Here is a 20232-nt window from a genome sequence, read left to right as displayed (position 1 = left end):
AAAAAAATTAAAAATATATAATTTTAAAATATTCAAAAATCATGAAAATAAAATAAAAACTCTTTAAAATTTAAAAATAATATAGACTTTAATTACACTACAGCAAATTAATCTTTTAGTGGCATTTTTAGTGGCGTTTGGATCGAAAATGTCGCAAGTATACATCATTAGTGGCGTTTTTCTTATAAACGCCGCAAAAGATAAAGCAATGGTGGCATTATTTGCATAAACGCCGCAAAAGTTTTTCGCATAAATGCTGCAAAAGTAAAGCAATAGCAGCATTTTTCCTATAAACACTGCTAATTTATGTAATTTTTATGAAATGGCACCGTTTTCACAAAGAAATCAAGGATTCTTTTTTTCTTTGATATCATCTCCCACGATTTACTTGCTTTCTTACTCAGTCTATTGATCCTTTTTCTTTCTCATCTTTTTTCTTTGCTTGACTAAAATTTACAAAAAAAAAAACCCGACTTCCTGGACTACTAACACCTCTTAGTTCTACTCTACAGATATATTACCCTCCCGATCCACATTATTTGATTTCCAGAAACCCTAAACATCCAATTTTCCCCCTTTCCTCAGAGGCTGTAACCGAGCAATCGAACTCACTCGCCAGCTTCCGTGAGTCTTAGGAAAATTTATCTTCTATTACAGTTTAATTTGGGTAGTTCATATGTGCTTTATTCATTAACTGACTTGGAATTTAGATTTTGGATTTAGTAATTTATTAATCCTTTGCTAAATAGATTTTTTCTTTAATGCAGTTGCGAAAATGGTTGTACACAAATTCACCGTTGCTTTGAATAAACACCTTGTCTTCCAAGTACCAAGATTTCTGTAGCAATATGTTATTTTTTCTGTTTGGATTGTTCAAAACCTCTTCTAGTATTATTTTTTGGAGGTTGATAGAAATCTAACAAAAAGTTTCCAGTTTTATGATGGGGGTAGGGGATAGCCAAAGGACAATGTAGTGCCTATGCATGTCTTTTACTATGACCAGTAGTGGCTCAATCTATAGCCTTTAAAATATCACTTAATTTCCTCTGACGCATGTATAATATATTTAACAACATTGAATATCATTAGGCGTGCTCTCATGATTCAAAAGTCTTTTGGTGTAAAATGAAAATGCAAAACTGATAATTTCTTTGAAGGTTATTTCTTATTTGATAAGTGTTAAGTGGTGTCATCGGATATCTATTAAGTCTTTTGATTTTATTGTACTCTTATATTCAAGTTAAATTCCTTTACTTATTACCAAATGGTTTTAAATTGGATGCTCATCACTAAGAGACTAAGAGGATGCAAAATTTTCATAAGTGCATGACTGGTTCAATGTTCTCATGTGTTTGAATGGACTTATCTGGTTAAAGTACTATGTTTCTTGAGCATCTTGCTTTTGCTTTTTTTTTTTAAAAAAATAATTTTTGTTTGGAAAATTGTGGTAGACTAGTTAAAGTTTGTTTGGTGAATTTTATGGCCATTATGGGGGCTATGAAATAGTCAATGGCCAAAATAGGTAAATTTGCCTCATCTTGAACTAATATCTTGTGTCATTTTGGAAGAGCTGCAAATTATTGATTTGAGGAGGCGAAAGAGAGACATACACCTTTGAATGTAATCATTTATGGAAATATTGCTTATGCTCATTAGTAAGTAGTAAAAGCTTGGCTTCTATCATACAATATTTTTATTCTTCTGTATTTTGTGTTTTTATCTTTTGCAATTTTTGGGCCATTTTCTTTTTGTGCATAGGTCAATGAAGATAAATTTGAGACTTATAGTGGATTCACATAGTTTGTGTTTATGTTAATACATCTTCAGCTATATTCTCTTTTTTTTTACCACGTTCTAATTAGCGGGTTTTGCTAAAATGTCCAAGTGATCTCATGTGGACTGATGTAATATCTCATAGATATTGTTGATATAATGTATATTTGGATATTGATGTACCGTAGAGTTGTTTTAAAGCTGCAATTCCAGAACTCAATGTTAGTTAACATTTAACATTTTCAAACTCTCTTCTATCTTCTTGTGAGTTAAGTCTTACTGAAACATGTTCATATGCAAGGTGTTAGTTGTTTATAGGTTGGATAGGAATTAGTTTCCAATGTGTATAGACAGACAAATGAATTTATGTTTATAGGTGTTAGTTCTTCTAGGATAACCTTGTTAATAGCTTTTTATGATATGAATTTATCTGTATAGATGATCCTTTTTTTTTGTCCATGAATTTAATTTTTTTCCCTTACTGATGATCTGACCCTGTATAACTGCATCAAAAAGTAACCTTTTCGATCATTTGATAAACATTTGGGAATTCATTCCTGTACCAGTCCCAGGAACTTGCAGCCTTTACTTCCTTGTGGACTTTAAGTTCCAGTCACCACTCTATCGCCAGGTAATGTCCCGATAGGCCATAAGGCGTTTATAGGTCATTAACAATACTTGATTTTCCCTCTTGTGGTATGCATGTAACAATCACTCTGCTGTTTGTTTTTTGACTTATTATTTTTTTTATCCTTTGATGAAATGTTGCCAACCTCTTGAGTAGTTGTGTAAGATTCTTATTTGGGGAAGACCAAAATGTTGTAACCAAGGCTAATTATTTTACAGTTGTATTCATTTAAGAATTGTTCATAATTTAGAGCTGTGAATTGAGCATGAAATCATTATTTGTAGGTTAAAATTTTGTCATTAGTTCTGTATAAGTTGTGAATTTAGTTCTTATATTTTAATTTTATCAATTTTATTTATTACTCTTTTCGAATTGGTTAATTTTAGTTCTGTGTAGCAAATAAATTTTTAAACTTTCGAATTGGTTAAATTCTATTGATTGTTTCCTAAGTTTGCTAAAGGTGAAATTCTTATATGACTCTTATTCTGACTGTTGAATGCCATGTGCTTTGATCTTTAGGTGCACTATCTATTGAAAGAACTTGTAAGGAAGTCGATTACTGAAACATAGGTAGACAGTTCTTGCTGCAGTATATTTTTTTTGTGCTGTTAGTTTCTTTACGACTACTTACCTTCTTTCCATTTTATACTAACAACTATGTTGCCTTTGTACATTGAGTGTCTTGAATAAGTTTAATATAACACTTTTACTCAAATATAAATACCTATTCGGTGAAATAGGTTTCTCTACATATATATGTGTCGTAAGTAGCACCGTAAAACAACACTAACTATTTAAGATTCTTAATATCTTCTTGCTAGATAAGAGCATTAAGGTTTGTGACTTGATGCAGATTTTCCATATGAATTGAATTTTTGTGAAATCGTAAAAATTGAAGCCATTCATTTATTCTTCATACATTAATTTTGAAACGTCCCAAAATTTTAATTTTTGTTTTTGGGTATACGTGACACAACTGTGTATCTGCCTCAGTGGTTAAGTGTTTTGGGTGTGTGTGTGAGGTCCCAAGTTCAAGCCATGACTTGTGTAGATTTTGATATTTTTATGAATTAAGCCCTATCTCTGGTTAGTAGGCTTTTAGTTAAAAGTTTACAAATAATTAACAGAATGGGCCTGTTGGTTTAATGGTTAAGTGGAGTGTTAATTAGTTAAGAGTCTTGTGTTCAATTCTCAACATTGGCGAGGGGGTAGAATTTTTGCTCTTAATTTTGGCTAGAGTTGTGCTGATGTTGGACTCCGAGTGGTGGGATGTTAGTAGGATTTGAGGGAGAAAAATAAGGGATATGGTAAAACTCACCTATTTTCCAAAATTCTCTCTTTAGGAAACTGACGTTTCTTCTGCTCTCTGCCACTTCTTATTTTTCCATTTTTTATTGTTTACCACCGCCTTTTCTGTCCCTTCTTGCTGCCCAAATTTTGCTGTAATTCCTCGTCTCTCTGCCTTGTTATCTCCCTAATCCAACTTCTTCTTCTTTTGCTCTTTTTTGTTGTTTCTCTTTCGTTGTTGGCTTTTGTCTGCGATAGTTCGGTATGTAATAGCCTGAAATAGGGCCTAGTCAGAATAGTGGTTATGAGACTACAAATCAAAAGTAGAAATATTTATTTTATGACTATTTTAGAGTCCGTGATATGTTTGAGTGATTGTGTGCAAATTTTGTTAAGTAAATTTTATTGATAAAGTGCCTAATTTTATTATTAGGATTAAATAGCATTAATTGCAAAATATGAGTTCTAGAATATAAGTACTCGTTTGAAATGGGGGTTTAAACTAGAGGTCTTTAAATGGAAAATAGACCATCATATTTTGGTATGGACAAAACTAGACATGAAAGGGTAAATTGAAGGGTTAGCAAAAAGGGCATTTTAGTCATTTGGGTGTTTTAAGGCATAAAAGACAAAATAAAAGCCCAAAAATCTGCTCATCTTCTTTATATGGCTGCCGAAATTTACATGACTCCATGGCTAGGGTTTTAAGCTTTTCAAAGCTCAATTGTAAGTGTATTTGAGTCCCGTTTTAAATGTTCTTCGTATGTTTGAGATCTTAAAAGCTTAACCTTTCTATTTCTACCAATTATTTGCATGAAAAATGAAGGTTAAAAAAATTGACCCATGCTAGATAATTATGCATTTTGATGTTTAATGGTAGAATAAGGATGCCTGAGGTTAGGAGAACGATTTTTGTTAAGTGATTTTCGTTGAAAATGGTTAAAACGGGTTAATTAGTAAAAGTTGTTAATGTTTATAAAAGCATGAAATAGTGAGAATTTGAGGTTGCCATAGAAGAGAAAAATGTTCATCATGTCTTAAATCTTTTAGAAATGTAATAAATTTCAATTTCCAAGCCTTGGGGTAAATTAGTAATTATGAAAAAGTTTAGGGGTAAAAATGTGAATTTTTCTAAAATATGTTTTAGGTCCGAAATGATTAGTACATTAATTAAATAGTGAATTTCATCATTTTAGATCAAGAAAATCGAGATTTGGGCTTAAATCGAGAAAGTGCGTGGTTAAAGACAAAAAGAGAATAATTAGCCGAAATTTCATTTGATGTAAGTCCGTGTGATTAAATGAGCATGATATTTATGCTATTGTTATTATACTTGAAAATATATCTTTTCATGATTGTATTAAAGTTTATGTTGATGATATTGTATATGAGAAAGTGATGTTAAATGTAAATGACATTTATGTGTTGATTGAATGCTTAGAGATTTGATGGAATATGATATTCCATTGAAACGAGTAAGTTGTATGTAAATAATACAACTACATTGTTATTATTATGTGTTAAATTGATATAGCATGAAATGTTTGATTGTGGAAATGAGAATGCATAATGATAATTGAGATAGTAGAATTCCCTTTTGAACCATAGGGAATAAATCGGATATTCATGCCATGACGTATGGGTTATTGTGAGCTAGTGTAAGACCATGTCTTAGACATGGCATCCGCATTGAGATGAGTGCTAGTGTAAGACATGTCTGGGACATGCATTGGCCTCGAGATGTAAGCCAGTGTAAGACATGTCTGGGACATGCATCGGCTACGAGATTTTTCAGTGTAAGACCATGTCTGGGACATGGCATCGGCACGGATATGTGAGAGCTAGTGTAAGACCATGTCTGGGACATGGCGTCAGCCTCGATTTCAATAGTCAGTGTAAGACCATGTCTGGAACTTGGCATCGACTTGATGGATGAGCCAGTGTAAGACCATGTCTGGGACATGGTATAGCATTATACCCTATGTTTGAGGCTTAGTGAATATCTGATAGCTTTCCGAATGGTTCAACGGTGAGAGTTATGGTTTAAGCTAAACGAGAAAGGTTATGACCATATTGTGAGTGGTACAGGTACTTACATGAAATTGATGAGATGTGAATTCAATTCATGTTACATGATTAGTAAGAAATGAAAATGAGCATGTTGAGTAACACAGGTATGTATGTCAAGCTCATGAGAAATGATTTCAATTTATGATGCACCTTTAGTGAATATGTAAATAGGTAATTTATGCTTATGAGAATGATTTTGTGATGACCTTGTGATTATAGGTCTATACTTATGATGTATGAATATGTAACCTTACCAATATGGTGAAAGTGAATTAATATGGTGTGATAAACTTAGTATCATTAATTTATACAAACAGTTTTGGACAGCAGCCATAGTTTGACTTTGAAAATCCACAAAAAATTGTGGAAATTGCGCTAGAGGTTGAAAAAAATATGAAATTAAATCCTAATGAGTCTAATTTTACATGGAAGAAACGGTGTAAGCAAAAGAGGTTCATATTATGAAATATTTAAATTGTTGTGAGACAGAGTCAGAATGACCTCGAAATCTTCTATTCTGATTTGAGAAAATCATTGAAAATTGTAAAAAAATAGTTATGAGTTTTAATTTATATAATTAGAATTTTTAATGAGTCTATTTTCAAAAGAAATAGATGGGAACATCATCCAAGTCCCGTATTATGAGATAATTAATTTTTAGTGAAGAGGAGTTAGAGCTATCAGACAACTAAAAAGGGTAAATTTAAGGAATAAACTGTACTAATTGGCTGAACCAAAAATTCTAAAATTTTATGGTAATAATATATGTGAGTTTAGTTTTTGAAAAAATTAGCGGAAATTAATTTGGAGTTCCGTAGCTCCATATATAAATAATTTAGTGACTATGACTCGTGAAAATAGTTTGACTGGAACATGAGAAAATGCAAATAGGATTGTGTTACCATGAGAAGCAAGTTGATAAGTTGTTTATTATTTTCATACGGTCTTACTAAGCGATAAAGCTTACTCATTTCCTTTCTTTTCCTTTAGTGTTTTCAGGTTTGCTTAGAGTTGGAGATCGTCGGAGGCAGCATCACACTATCAAGTCGCTGCCTTTGGAAAAATGAAGTATATATTAGAAATTTTCAAGTGAATGGCATGTATAGGGATCTAGTTGATTGACATGCATTATTTTGCTTTGGTCAAATGTGTTGGCTTATATTGAGTTATATGCATATGGCCATGAGAGGTGGCTCATATTGATTATGGCTTGTAAGCATAGCTATTCATGTCATGTCTAATGTTTATAATGTGATTATGTCTGTTTGCCATGCATGGTTAGTAATATGACATGTGTGTTGGATGTATGCTTTATGACTAATTGAGGTGGTCATAGCCATGAAGAAATTGCAGGTTATATACGCAACGTGATAATGATTGAACATGAGTGCTTGATGGATAAGTTGGTAACCACAGTATAAAGGTAAAAATGGTCATCAAAATGACCAGTCTTATGAATGTGAAGTAAAGAATCTAGACTTGATATTGCATGAGTAGATGCATTACTTGTAAAAGGACTTGTTAATGTTAAGGATATATCTTAATAAAGAGTGTTTAATCACTAAAATGATGCCATGATTTGCAATTTTGATGTGCATAAGGTTGTAAGAGATTATAGGTAACATGAAGGCTTAGAAAATAGCCTAAGTGTTGGCCACACGAGCTGAGACACTGCTGTGTGTCTCAACCATGTAAGGGACACGGCCTGGAGACACGGGTGTGTGGCCTGACCGTGGGGTTCAATGTACATGCTGACATCATAAACAGAGAGTTACACGGTCTAAAGACACGGGAGTGGCAAAGGCACACGGGCGTGTCCTTATGTCCACATGGGCTTGTGACCCTGTTTCATGGGAAAATTTCTTAAATTTTCCCTGAAACTTTTCAAAGTTCTCGGTTTAGTCCCGAATCAATTCTGATGAAAGTTTTGGGCTTCGTAGGCCCAAATAAGGGACGACATTCATGTGTTTGAAAGGTTTTGAAGAGATTTTATGGCCCAGTTTTTGTATAAATGTGTATGTTTAAGTCCGCTAATGTCTCATACCCTGTTCTGACATTGGACATGGGTAAGGGATGTTACACAGTAAGTTTTGGTATTTGTTGAATTCTAACATTACTCTGAATATTGGTTAAGGATGGGTTTTAGTTGTTGTTTAGGAGTTAATTGAAGGGTTGGAGATTAGCCATTAACGTTTTAAGGGTGCGAATTTCTTGTTATTCGAGTTGAGGTAAGGATTTTAATGGTTGGAATCATTTGTCTGGTTATAAATTCGTTTAATTTCCGTGAGTATTACTAAAATTGGGTGTTGAAATGTCAGTTTTTAGGTTCTAGAGTGTTCAGGGATCGTTTTGGCATCAATTGATACTAGGTGTGCCCTCGATTGCATAGAAAGTAAGGTTTCGACGAAAGCCAAAAACCTTTCTGTTGATGCCACACGGACGTGTGGTCGCCTGTATGGTAGGCCGTGTGCCCTAACATGGGCGTGTGTTCGACGAGGCCAGGTCGTGCGCGCATGACACGGCCGTGTGATGTCTAGGCACACTACCGTGTGCGACACAAAGGCTAGACTGATTTGGGCCATATGGGCCACACGGGTGTGTGGGATTTTGGGCTAGACCGTGTGATCCACACGGCCAAGGAAAATTTAGGCCATGTGGGCCACACGGGTGTGTGGACCCACACGGGCAGGTTACATGGGCGTGTGAGCCCATTTTCACTGAATTGATTGCTAAGGTTGCACGGGTCGCCCAAGTCGACTGTGAACCTACTGTAGGGTCGGTATGCATTACTTAGACCCCTAATTGTGTGAATTGATTGATTGATGGATATATATTTTGAGCATGATGATATTATGCATGTATACATTTACTGATTATATGTACTGATATAATGAGATAACATGTCATGTATTGTATGGGGTTGGGTTGATTTTATTTGGAGGAAGTGTACTAAAAGGCTCTTAAGCCTAATATATTGGCAGCTCAGCTGCAAACTATTGAGTGTGTCGCATTCGGTACTATCTAGTGTGTAAGGATAGGTGGGTTGATTTAATCCCCATATGGAGTGTAAGGTTAGACGTAGATGGTGTGTAGAAGCTGGTTGGGTAGGACTTTGTTACTGAATATTGTATATCTATTACTGATATTGTGATGGGTTGAGGCCCCTTGTGTATACTGGTACTGATACTGAGTTGGGCTAAGGCCAAACCATTACTGATACTGAAAGTGGCTTAGGCCCAAGACTATTTTTGATTGTGCACTGTGTTTACTGTTGTTTGTTTTTTGTGGGATTACACACTGAGTTTACCTAGACTCACCCTCTCTGTTTTATGTGCGTAAACTCACCCTCTCTGTTTTATGTGCACAAGTAATCCCTACTCCTAAACGGATCGGTGTGGCAGAGGGCTTGATGGTGACCACAGTTTTTGGACTTTTACGATTTATAATCTATGATTTATGGCTTTATTTACAGTGGTTTATTTGGATGTAATTTGGAGACTTTTTGGGACTTTTGATTAAATTTGGTTTTATTTTGTTTTTATAGATCAATAACTACTAGACGTAGGAAAACTCGGTTTTTAAAAAGGTAAAGTTTTCTCTAAACACACAATTTACTCAAAACGGTTTTAGAAGCTTTCACAACGAATTATGTTTAAAACAATCGACTAAACGAGTAAGGATTTTGGAATTAAGAAGAGATAAGAAAAGGAATTAAACGAAAATGGATTTATCATAGAAACTTAGTTTTCAAACACCTTATTATGTTACATCGCCAGATTCGGCTATAACGTCTAGGTCAAGTTTGGGGTGTTACATTTAGTGGTATTAGAGCTAGGTTGCAAAACTTGGCTGTAGATTTGGGTTTTAAAATTTGGTTTTTAATAACTGATTTTCAAATGATTTGAAATGATTTGACTTAGTATGTGGTACACCGAGTCTCCGGTGCCGATCCTGTAAGTTTTCTGAAACTGTGACAAGTTTAAACTGAAAATACTGTAAATAGTATATTCTGAAACTACTATAGATAGTATACTGTGAAAACACTACAGATAGTGTATATTTAGACTGTAGCAAAACTAATAGAGATTGCGATTTACAAAAGTCACTCTAAATTACTGAAACTGTTTACATAAAACATTTGCTAATAAACACTAAAATTGTAACTGGTTCATAAAATCTGTAATACAGATAAATTCGATTAGACATGAGCGCACGAGGTATCCGTGGACGAGGTACTAGAGGCATAGGTAGAGGCCGTAGAGGGGTTCTAACTGAGTCCTCTTCACTAGGCATATGCCAAATCTGAACATGAGTGAGACGCCAATGTCTCCCGCTACTGAGACTAGGTCTCAAGATCGCATGGCTGTGGATGGCGCATTGTCCCAGGCTATGCTAAGGATATTGGAGAGGGTCGCTGGACCCAATACTGGATCTGGGGGACAAGGTAGGTTACGGAACAACTTCAGTCCAATAGAGCTGAGCTCTTCAGGGGTGTCACTGGGGTCCCCCGTAATGTGGCCAAATACTAGATTAAGGCCACGGAGAGGATCATGGATGACCTAGATTGGACCCCTGAGCAGAAATTAAAGGGTGCAATCTCACTGTTGCGGGATGAGACTTACCAAGAAAGATACGCACACTTAGAAAAGCTAAATAATTTGCTTTGTGAAGCCCAACCACCTTCATAAACTGATCAACTAATTAATGGATATCAATATGTTTGTATAAGATCTTTTTATATCTGTGATTATGCTTTCACTTTGAACATATAGAGAGATCTAAGTCAACCAGGTTATTATATCTTTATGTATATTCATTTGTGAAAACATTATGCTAGGTGGCATTGGACCTAAACTTTAGATTTTGGTTCAATGAAAGTTGGGAGAATGTTCAGATGTTATTTATTTTTTGTATGAGCAATGATAAATGTCAATTCTTGACAACTGCGTTCCATCAAAAGAGATTCCTAAAAGGTTGGCTGGTCTACCTGACATTTATAGTTATCTTTATCCTTTTGTTGATAATAGTGGATTTGGAACCCTAATTCCCAATTACACATAAGTGAATGACTTATGAATTGATAATGTCTGAAGGGGAATTGTACTTTATCATAAGGACAGAAAATATTTTATGTTTTTGTCAACTTCAATCATTCCTAATGATAGTAATAATCCATTGTCTTATTATAAAATGAAACCAAGTTAATTGTGTGGGTTACTTGTAGAGATGATAAGGTCACGTGGGTTGACCCAAAAAGCTGGGTCATATTTCATAATAATTATACGAATAATTAATTAATTTCTAATTAATTAAATAAATAATCATATTTCATAATAATTTAATGAATAATTAATTAATTTTAGATTAAGTAAATAATCATATTTCATAATAATTTTATGAATAATTAATTAATTTTCGATAAAATAAGTAAATAATCATATTTCATAATAATTCTATGAATAATTAACTAATTTTCAATTAATTAAATAAATAGTCATATTTCATAATAGTTCGATGAATAATTAACTAATTTTCAATTAATTAAATAAATAATCATATTTCATAATAATTCTATGAATAATTAATTAATTTTCAATTAATTAAATAAATAATCATATTTCATAATTATTTTATGAATAATTAATTAATTTTGATTAATTAAATAAATAATCATATTTCATAATAATGATAATCATAACTTACATAAACATTTAAAGAATATAAAAAATGCAATTTCTAACATTTAGAGAATATAAAAATATATATCATATCATAATTTACATAAAACTTTGGATCAAAATATATAAAAATCACAAAAATTAGGGCAACACTATTGTTTTTCCCTACTCTAAATTATTCTTATAAATAAACAACTTACCTGAATTAGTTTATACCTATTAAAAAAGAATGCATTAAATCTTCAAGGTATATTTTTTATAGCGAATTTGGAGTATCCAAACATAAAATGTTGTCACTAATATATATTTTTTGATTTGGGGATCGTAATTTATTATCAACTTTAGACTTCAAAAACTACGAAATTGATAAGGGTTAGATGGATTTTTCAAGGGTAAGCAACGACTATTGAAATGGAGTACAAACTTTTCTAAATTTTGCATTTCAAAATGCAAGCCAAAAAAATATGATTCTTTGCCCGTGTAAGAAGTATGGCAACATCAATTGGCATTTTTTTGAAGTTATCTACGAACATCTAATTGTTATGGCTTTATTCGGGGGTATAAAAATGGATTTTCTATGGAAAGTGTACACCTTGTAGAACCTCTTCAACGATTAATCCAACTTATCCTCATAATGCTTACCATTAGTCTGTTAGAGAAGATGACATGGAAAGTATGTTGCGGGATGCATTTAATATGCACAATCATGGTTTACAATTTTTTCCACCTGAAATTATTGCATCTGATGATTATGATATTGATGGAAATGTTTTTGCCAAAACGGGAAGAAGTGCACCTGATGAAGAGCCAAATGGAAAGCGACGAAATTCTACAAGTTACTTAATGAAATGAATGAAGAACTTTATGAGGGATCGAAATTTTCAAAACTGTCCTTCTACATTCGTTTTTTTCACTTAAAATGTTTAGGAGGGTGGACCGAAGACTCTTTTACACTGCTGTTAGAGTTTTTAAGAGATATGTTTCTGTTTGCAAAAATCCCTCATTCATGCAAAGATATGAAAAAACTAATAAATGATTTAGGCCTTGGATACGACAAAATTCATAGTTGCCCAAATGATTGCATGTTGTATTGGGGTGATTGGAAAAACCAACAGTCTTTTCATGTTTACGGTAAATCTCGTTGGATGAATAGGAATGCAAAAGATGTGAATGAGGATGAAGGTGAGGCACAGTTAAGAAAGAAGACAGTAAAGATTTTGCAATACTTTCCACTACTACCACCGCTTTTCATGTCGTCAAAGATAACTGAGCCTATGAGGTGGCATTATGATCAACGAACCAATGATGGATTATTAAGGCATCCTACGGATTCTTTAGCTTGAAAATCATTTGACAGTAAATTTCCAAGCTTTGCAAGTGATCCTTGGAATGTGAGGCTTGGGCTAGCATATGATGGATTTAATTCTTCGAAAATCATGAGTACTTTGTACAGCACTTGGCCTGTAGTGCTTGTTCCTTATAATTTGCCTCCGTAGATTTATATGAAGCAATATTTTTTTATCTTATTTATGTTATCCCTGGAGAGAAAGGTCTTAGGAATGATACTGACATTTATATCAGTCACTTATTGAAGAGTTGAAACAGTTATGGGCGAGCGTTGAAACATATGATGTCTTGAGAAATAAGAACTTTTATTTACATGCAGCTTTGTTGTGGACTATTAATGATTTCCTGGCTTATTTTGATTTATCTGCTTGGAGTACCAAAGGACGTTATGCTTGTCTTTGTTGTGCGACACAAACATGTTCGAAGTGGTTAAATGGAAATCATAGATTTAGATTTCATATGACTCTATTTGATGGTATTGAAGAGTTCAAGGAAGCTCCTGAGCAGACCATTAGATTTGAAATCTTTTTCATGTTAAAAGATATCAATTTCAGTTATAGGAAGATAAATCAACCACCTAACACGCAAACAAAGAGAAGACCGAGGGAGGCGTATGATGGCGATGTTGACCGATAAAGTGATGTTGAATCTGATGAAGAGGATAATCCTAATAAGGCGGACTTGCAAAAAAAAAGAAGTATTTTTTTTAGTTGCCTTATTGGGAGCATCACATTTTGCAACACAATCTTGATGCCATGCATATTGAAAAGAATGTTTGCGAGAACATCATATGGACAATTCTGAATGTCGATAGAAAATCGAAAGACAATCTTCAGAGTCGACTTGATCTAGTTGACATGGGAATTTGGCATGATTTTCATCCCCAATTACTTCCAAATGGAAAATCTTAGTTGCCGCCTTCTATTTTTGCAATGTCGAAGAAAGAAAAAGAAGTGTTCTACACGGTGTCGAAGGTTATAAAGGTCATAGATGCGTATGCATCAAAAATATCTCTATGTGTAAGTATTAAAGATCGAAGACTATATTCCCTAAAATCACATGATTATCACATCTTGATGTAAGATTTACTGCCAGTTGCTTTATGGTGTGATATGTCGAAAAAGGTGGCGTCTTGTATAATTGAGCTATCCAATAAATTGAAAGCTATTTGTGGCAAAGTTTTAATTGTTGAAGAACTTAAGAAAGTACAAGGTCAAGCCACCTCAACTTTATGCAACTTTGAGAAGATCTTTTCACCTTCGTTCTTCACTATTATGGTGCACTTGCGAATCCATCTCCCTCATGAAGCAAAACTTGGTGGATCAATTTTCTATCGGTGGCTGTATCCTATAGAAAGGTGCTAATTTATTTGTAAATTTTCATTCATTCATGAATTTACCTTTAATTACAACTTTTGGTAATGTTGTATATCGTGTTTATGTTCCTATGCAAATTGAAGTCTTATTGTCATAATAACCGTTATCTAGAAGGATTAATTGCTGAAGGTTACTTAGCAGAGGAGTGTATGACTTTCTGTTCCAAATATTTAGAAAATTTTGAAACAAGACTGAATAGACCAAGTAGAAATGCTGGGCTCACTAATAATAACTTAGCTGAGACTTATCTATTTCGAAGTTATGGAAAACCAATCGGTAAAGTTGAAATTGCACACTTAGATGATAGATCTTGGATACAATAACATGATATGTTCTTTTTCACCACGATTCAATTGAACCATTTCGCAAGTAAGTTTTAGAATTTGATAAATATTCATCTTTTTAATTTGTTTATCTTCTAACCAAGTAATCCACTTTTTAACATAATGAGTACAAACAAGTCTTGAGATCTTGTTCTTGTTCCCAAAGATTACAATATCGAGAGATTCATAAGTTATTCACAGAATCTTTTTATGAATGGTTAGGGCGGACAGTATACAACCGAAGCTTTTAATGACAAATAATAATGTTTTCGTATAACATTATAATTAATTAATTTACTTTCAATTCAATAGGTTTGTAGTGGAAATGCGTCAATGAGGAAGTTAAATGGCTTTCTCAAGGTCCAAATAGAGTAGTAAAAAGATATATTACCTTTCTCATTAATGGATTCAAGTTTCATACAAAATCTCGCGAAAGATTGAGGAATACTCAAAATTGTAGAATAGTTGTTAATTCTTTAATTACAAGTTATGCTAGTGCTAGGGACAGTAATCCTATTAAGGGAAATGTGAAGTATTACGGACATCTTACGGAAATTATTGAGTTGGATTATTATTGCAAACGGAAGGTTGTCTTATTTCGATGTGATTGGGCTGAAGTTAATTGTAACAGCCCTAACCCACATTCATCCCCAGAACGAGGTTACAGGATGTTACCAGAGTTTATAGAATAATTACATATAATTCCATTATTTGCTCAAATTCCAGTCAAGCTATCTTCTCGAGTCATGGTTACTAAATTATTTATATTTGGAGCTACGTAACTCCAAATTAAGATCTGCTAATTTTCCCTGAAACTAGACTCATATATCTTCTTACTATAAAATTTTCAGAATTTTTAGATTGCCCAATAAGTACAATTTATTCTTTAAAGTTACTCCTATTCTGCTGTTTGACAGCTTCGACCCTTTCTTTACTAAAAGTTAATTATCTCCTCATACGGAATTCGGATAATGTTCCCGTTTGTTTATTTTGAAAATAGACTCATTAAAGCATATAAATTATAACCCATAATTATTTTTTTACAATTTTCAATGATTTTCCCAAATCAAAACTGGGGATTCTGAAATCATTCTAACTCTATCTCACAAAAATTCAAATATCTCATAAAATAAGATTCTTTTGCTTACACCGTTTCTTCTATGTAAAACTAGACTCAATAGGATTTAATTTCATATTTTATTCAACCTCCAAATTGATTTCCAAAATTTTTGGTGATTTTTCACATTTGGATTACTGCTGCTGTCCAAAACTGTTTTTATGAAAAATGCTGACAACTAAGTTTATAACATATTCACTTCCTTTCAATTAAACCCTATACATGCTATATAAACTGTAAAATGCACAATAAAATTTACCAAAGTAATGTGGATAGTGTGCCCTGATGTGTTGATCCGATCCACCAATTACACGTCAATCTACAAAGAACATTTAACACACAGGAGTATGCTTATGAAAACTTAGTAAGTTCATGGGCATAGAAAATAATTCTTACCGAAAATCTTATAACAATTATACAATATCTAAATTCACTAACTCCTCCTGTCAATAACAAAATTAGTGCTAAGTTCACTTGCTTAAATTCAATGTCACTTATTAACCAACTTTTAATCTCTTGGGCCCCTTTATCATTTACCTTTCTTAATCAAATTAGGGAACGATTACGGAATTGAGTACTTCGTTATCACAATGCCATAGCTAAACTTTGGTCTTGCACATAGTCACATATCACACACCGAAGCCATAGTCCAGCTGTGGTCTTACACGGATCACATATCACACTGATGTCATATCCCAGATATGGTCTTACACAGAAGCACATATCACACAGATGCCATATCCCAGATATGGTCTTATACGAAAGCTCATATCACACCGATGCCATACCCTAACTATGGTCTTATACGAAAATCACATATCACATGTTGCCATGGTCCAACCATGGTCTTTTCTGTCAATTCGTCTTAGCCACTGAACGAAAGTACTCAAATCCATCGTTCTAACTAATTTGAACTTTTACTTGATCATTATTTTGCAATTATCAAAATTTTATAACGTTCATATCCAATAATATACCATAATATTCATGAAATTTTCATAACAAAACATTGAATTTAGCCATATGAACTTACCTGGGCAAATTCTCAAAATTCATACAAGTTCAGGGACTAATCGGCTATTTTTTTTCCACTATTCACTTCGGGTTCTTGATATGCAGTAAAATTGTGTAAAACTAGCTTAAAAGCTCTCTCCCATGGCCGTCTGGCCGAAATTATGAGAAGAATTGCCTAGAAATCTCTTTCAATTTCTATTTCGTCCTCGAAATTTCTCACCTGATAAAAGTCATCAAATCAAGTCTTTCTATTTTATTCTCAATGATATACCACATATAAATCCATCATAACTCATTTTGATTTAGAACTCGTATCAGAAGTCACATTAGAACTTGATATTATACAAAATTTAGCTGAACGACCATGACATCCTCATGTCACAACTTTATCATTAACACTCATGTCACAACTTTATCATTAACAGTACAATTATCAAAAACAAAAAATATTCCTAGTAATATACTATTGAATCATAATCGAGAAATCCATATTATCAAACTTTAACTAATGCTTCTAGCATGTGTGCATCTGAAATCTTTCAACTTATATCTAACTTTACTAACATGCAACAGACCATTCAAACTTTTGTCATTGTGATAACGTTATCAATCAAAACAACTTTAACTTGTAATAACATCATTCGATTAAAGTAATCCAATAAGTATATCTCTATATCATACTTGCTAAATTCTAGATTTTTTTTAAACTACTGAGTTGATTTCAACTATCGAATAATAACATATCAAGGTACTCTTTTCTTCATGCTGAGAAAACAACTCAAACTCACAATCTTTCAAAATTCTCTTAACATGCTAATAAAAAATCTTTTCAATCGTATTAGTTCGAGGAAACAAATATCCTGCTTGAACTCATCGACTTTATTCAAACTTACCTGAGGAAAGAAAACTACTATGCAATTTAAGCTTGTGCTCTCACCATTTATACCCTTGCCGATGTTAATTTCTTCCACGAAAATTAGAGAAATCCTGATACCAGAATCACCACATTCCTATTATCGAATCCAAAAATACAATCATAATAAACATAGCCATCACATACCAAAGAACACACTTTAAAGATGAGCCATGTCTGATAATTTACACAATAAGGATGATAAGAAAACACAAATACGATACCATACCAGAAGTCCGATAACATAACTCACAATAAGATAATAAAGATCTTGATAATTCCTCAGAGAAAGCCAGAAAAAAAATACTGCTTACCAACTCTGGACTTCCATCATAACAGAGATAATATATTTCCTGCATGTATAAAACAAAACCATAATCAGTAGAAACATAAGAATAGTCTCACATAAATTTTTACCATTGACTTCATTTCCAGCATATTAGAATAGAATTCCAAAGAGATGAAGAAAAACTGATCATAAACCGACCAAACCAATAGGGCTTTCGTCTAACATCATAGTTAACTAGCATTCTCACAACATCAGAACTCCATCAGAAACTGAACAACCACACACATATCTCTGAGGATAAAAGAATATATAGAATACCAAGAAAATATCATCATATTCGTTTCAACTGTAACTGTCACACACAGACATATTTACTACTCAATTATCATTTTTTGACTAATTCTGTCATCATGGACCCCGCATCATTCCATTCACTAATGAAAACCAATTCGAGAAAAACTTCAGCAAACACATACTTCAGACATCATATCTGAATAAGTTGACTAGCCAAGGTTAACTTTTTCTTTAACCGTAACATTGCATAATCTGAATGATCTTTAGAATAATCTGATATATATATATATATATATATATATTTTAAACTATATTCACGTGTCAAACTATTTTCAACTCCGTCTGCATTACTAATTATTCCACCACTGTACTCTTTAATTTCACACTTTTGAACTTATTCAACATAATTCTCGTGAATTTTTGTTATAAAAAACCACATTGGTAAGGGGGTGAGGTCGTAAAGCCTCTAACTAGACTTTCATAAATACACACGTATGACTTAGCATTCATCATCAACATCATATCATCGCAATTACATAATTCACTTTAAGCAAATTAACATACATAATTATGTTACACGAACTTTTCAATTATCCCTTTCAAACAAGTGTACTTAAACATACATTCCATGAATTTTGAGTAAATTTACTCACAGCATTTACTTAACCAAGCAAGTCAGGCACATAACATCATACGAATGCCACACGAACATAGATAAGCTTATCACAATATAAACTTTCATTTCATTCACGTTTCCACATTTCTCAACTTATGGTTATCTCATTTCATACATTATTACATACATATCATGAACTTCTATTCATACTTTTCTAAGTTCCGTCTCATCATAAATACATTTCAAATATCTCAATATCACTTTTAGTACTATCGAAAATAGGTCAATTGGAAAGCATCTTTGTCTATAAGTAAAACAAACATTAGATCGGATCATACATATCACACTATCACAGATTTATATGGCATGGATATCTATACACTTTACACATCTCAATTGTTCCAAGAATCGGCTAAACCAAAGCTCTGATACCAATAAATGTAAACCCCCTAACCCACATTAGTCCCCAGAATGAGGTTACAGGATGTTACCGGAGTTTACAGAATAATTACATATAATTCCACTATTTGCTCATATTCCAGTCAAGTTGTCTTCTTGAGCCATAGTTACTTAATTATTTATATCTGAAGCTACGGAACTCAAAATTAAGATCTACTAATTTTACCTGAAATTAGACTCACATATCTTCTTACCATAAAATTTTCAGAATTTTTGGATTAGCCAATAAGTAAATTTTATTCTTTAAATTTACTCCTACTTTGCTATTTTACAGCTTCGACCTTTCTTTACTAAAAGTTAATTATCTCCTCATACGGAATTCGAATGATGTTCCCGTTTGTTTATTTTGAAAATATAATTATTAAATATATTAAGCATATAAATTATAACTCATAATTATTTTTTACAATTCTCAATGATTTTCCCAAATCAAAACAGGGGATTCCAGAATCATTCTAACTCTATCTCACAAAAATTCAAATATCTCATAAAATAAGATTCTTTTGCTTACACCGTTTCTTCTATGTAAAACTAGACTCAATAGGATTTAATTTCATATTTTATTCAACCTCCAAATCAATTTCCAAAATTTTTGGTGATTTTTCAAATTTGGATTACTGCTGTTGTCCAAAACTGTTTTAGTGAAAAATGTTGACAACTAAGTTTATAACATCTTCTCTTACTTTCAATTAAACCCTTACATGCCATATAAACTGTAAAATGCACAATAAAATTTATCGAAGTAATGTGGATAGTGTGCCTTGATGTGTTGATCCAATCCACCAATTTCACGCCAATCTACAAAGAACATTTAACATACAAGAGTAAGCTTATGAAAGCTTAGTAAGTTCATGGGCATAGAAAATAATTCTTACCAAAAATCTTATAACAATTTTACAATATCTAAATTCACTAACTCCTCCTGTCAATCACAAAATTAGTGATAAGTTCACTTGCTTGAATTCAATGTCACTTATTAACCAACTTTTAATCTCTTGGGCCCCTTTACCATTTACCTTTCTTAATCAAATATGGGAACGATTACGGA

General features: G+C 32.8%; 1 long non-coding RNA gene across 3 annotated transcripts; it reads left to right on the top strand.

The window, feature by feature from the left end:
* Positions 1–216: 216 nt before the first annotated feature.
* On the top strand, positions 217–7043 carry LOC108461640 (uncharacterized). 3 transcript variants are annotated; one of them, XR_001867803.2, is made up of 5 exons: positions 217–624; positions 768–1655; positions 2340–2404; positions 2921–2971; positions 6749–7043. It is a non-coding gene; the product is annotated as an uncharacterized LOC108461640 (long non-coding RNA). The 3 variants fall into 3 exon arrangements; XR_008277265.1 differs by lacking the exon at positions 2921–2971 and having other exon boundaries at positions 6758–7043; XR_008277264.1 differs by lacking the exon at positions 2921–2971.
* Positions 7044–20232: the final 13189 nt, after the last annotated feature.

Source organism: Gossypium arboreum, chromosome 13 (assembly GCF_025698485.1).
Source record: "Gossypium arboreum isolate Shixiya-1 chromosome 13, ASM2569848v2, whole genome shotgun sequence".
Classification (NCBI taxonomy): Eukaryota; Viridiplantae; Streptophyta; class Magnoliopsida; order Malvales; family Malvaceae; genus Gossypium; species Gossypium arboreum.
This window is presented reverse-complemented; position numbering and strand designations above follow the sequence as displayed.